Genomic DNA, 3226 nt, shown 5'->3' with positions numbered 1-3226 from the left:
CAGCACCACAGTTCAAAGGCATCAATTCTCTTTCTATCATCCCTAGTCACTGTCCAACTCTCTGATGCATAGCATGTAATTGCAAAGACTATAACCTGGATCAGGCGTACCTTAGTCTCCAGCCTGACATCACTGCTCTTCAGTACTCTTGAGAGGTCCCTCACAGCTGACTTGCCCAATGCAATTCATCTCTTGATTTCCTGGCTGCTGTTACCAAGAGTGTTGACTGTGGAACAAGTAAACTAAAACTGTTAACTATCTCAATCTCTTCACCATCCATATTGATGCTGCCAATTGGCCCACTGGTGAGAATCTTTGTTTTCTTGAGGTTGAGCTTCAACCCATATTGAAGACTGCAGTCCTTGACCTTCTACAGCAAGTGCTTCAGGTCTTCCTCAGTTCAGTAAGCAGGGTTGCGTCATCTGCATAAAGCAGGTTGTTGACTCTTCCACCAATCCTGATGCCACATTCCATCTCGGACAGCCCAGCATATGAGATGATCTGTTCTGCATACAAATTGAAAAGGTATGGAGACAAAATACATCCCTGACAGACCCCCTTCTTGATTTTGAACCATACAGTGTCTCCCTGCTCTGTTCTGACGACTGCCTCTTGGTCCAAGTGTAGGTTTCACATTAGCACAATCAAATGCTCTGGGATTCCCATTCTTCTCAGAGTCAGCCATAGCTTGTTGTGATCCACATAGTCAAAAGCCTTTGCATAGTCAATGAAGCACAGATAGACATCCTTTTGGTACTTTCTGCTTTCTACCAAGATCCATCTCACATTAGCTATAATATCCCTAGTACCACTACCTCTTCCAAATCTATCCTGCACATCTGGCAGTTCTCTGTTGACATATTGTTCCAAACGTTTTTGGATAATTTTCAGCAGAATCTTCCTTACATGTGATATCAATGATATTGTTCAATAATTTCCACACTCTGTTGGGTCACCTTTCTTTGGAATGGGAAGAAATACCAATCTATCTCTTCTAGTCAGTTGGCTAGCTGGCTGTCCTCCAGATTTCTTGGCACAACTTAGTGAGCACATCCAGGGCAGCATCTGGTTTTAAAAAATATGTCAATTGGTATGCTGTCAACTCCTGGTGCCTTGTTTTTTGCAAATTCCTTCAGAGGAACTTGAATTTTCTTCTTCATCACCACAGGTTCTTGCTCATATGTTATTTCATGAAATTCCTCTGTGTCAGCCAATTCCTTCTGATACAGTGACTCTGTGTACTCCTTCCATCTCCTTTTGATACTCCTGGATCATTTAACCTTCTACCCAAACTATCTTTAAGTATTGCCACCCATGGCTTGAATTTGGTTTTCAACTCCTTCAGCTTAAGAAATGCTGAGAGAGTTCGGCCCTTTTCATTTTCTGACTCCAGCTCTGTGCACATTTCATTATAGTATCTTGCTTTGTTGTCCTGAGCTGCCTTAATTTTCTGTTCAGCTCTTTGATTTCTTGATTTCTTCCTTTAGCTTTGGCTTCTTGGCACTCTAATGCAATACTCAGAGTGTCATCTGACATCCATCTTGGTCTTTTCTTCTTCTTCAGCCTTTGTAATGACCTTTTGCATTCTTCATGACCTATTTTCTTTATATCCTCCCAGAACTCATTTGGTCTATGCTCATTGGTGCTCAAGGCCTCAAACCTGTTCCTGAGATGGTTTTGAAATTCAGGTGGGACAGACTTAAGGTCAAATCTTGGTTCCTGTGGACTTGATTTAATTTTCCTCAACTTCGGCTTGAACTTGCATATGAGTAGTTGGTGGTCTGTCCCACAATCAGCACCCGGCCTGGTTTTCACTGCTGATATTGAGCTTCTCCAGCGAGTTTTTCCACAAATGTAATCGATTTGATTCCTATGCATACCATCAGGTGAAATTCATGTGTATAGCCTGCATTTATGTTTTTTATAAAAGGTATTTGCAATGAATAAATGATATGATTAGATATTATTGTCATGACAAGAGTCCAGAATGAAGGCTGCACAGTGGAGTGGACTTAGGTGGAGGGATTGTATAACAATGAATGAAAGAATTTTTCTTTTACTTTTCAAAGAGAAGAGTGAATTGGGGAGGGGGGAGGTGGGCAGGGAGAAAAGTATAACAATGAATGAATAGAAACCCTAAGTCTCTATAAACTTTCATTAAAGTTAATTTTTAAAAAACACACAAAAACCCCAGCTAGAACAGTGTATCAACAGGGAACTGTCAAAAATTTAAGCTGGATTCAAAAGAGACCATAGCATGAGGGATATCATTGCTAATATCAGATTGATCTGGGCTAAAATTAGTGAATATCATAAAGATATATACTTATGATTTATTGATTGTGAAAAGGTATTTGACTGTGTTGTTGCTGTTAGGTGCTGTCATGTATGAGTCACAGTGACCCTATCTATAACTGATCTGAACTCTGTCCTATCCTTGCCAACCTCACAATTTCTGACACACTCAAGTCCGTCATTGTAGTCACTGTGTTAATCCACCTGGTTGAGGTTCTGCCTCTCTTTCACCATCCCCCCTCCCATTTTTTTCCAAGCATGATGTTCTTCTCTAAGGAACAGCCTTTCCTAGCAACATGCCCAAAATATGAAGACTGTTGAAAAGCACCATGGGGCTTGGAACAAAGTTCTGCCTGGTGGCAATGTTGTCAACACATGAAAAAATGTTCAAAATCCCTAGCTCTAAGAGAGATGAAAATCAAAACAACTATGAGATATCATCTCACCCCAGTAAGAATAGCAAGATTCAACAGAGCAGCAAACAACAAATGTGGCAAGGTTGTGGAGAAACTGAAACCCTTCTTCACTGCTGGTGGGAGTGTAAAATGGTGCAACCACTATGGAAGGTAGTACAGCGCCTTCTCAAAAAGTTGCAAATAGAAATTTCATTTGACCTAGCAATTCCACTACTGGGAATATACCCTAAAGAAACTAGAACTGCCACCCAAGCAGATATATGCATGCCCATATTTATTGCTGCTTTATTCATGATAGCAAAGAGCTGGAAACAACTCAAGTACTCATCAACAAATGAATGGATAGAGAAGCTGTTGTATATTCACACAATGAATGCTATGCAGCACTGAAAAACAAGGAACTAATGAAATATTGCATAAAATGGGTAAATCTAGAGGACATTATGCTGAGTGAAAAATTTCAGTCACAAAAGGACAAATACTGCATAACATCACTTATAAAACAGGACTGACAT

Source organism: Elephantulus edwardii, unplaced genomic scaffold, assembly GCF_000299155.1.
Source record: "Elephantulus edwardii isolate Elephantulus edwardi_28Jun2011 unplaced genomic scaffold, EleEdw1.0 scaffold00095, whole genome shotgun sequence".
Classification (NCBI taxonomy): Eukaryota; Metazoa; Chordata; class Mammalia; order Macroscelidea; family Macroscelididae; genus Elephantulus; species Elephantulus edwardii.
Note: the sequence above shows the minus strand (reverse complement) of the source record.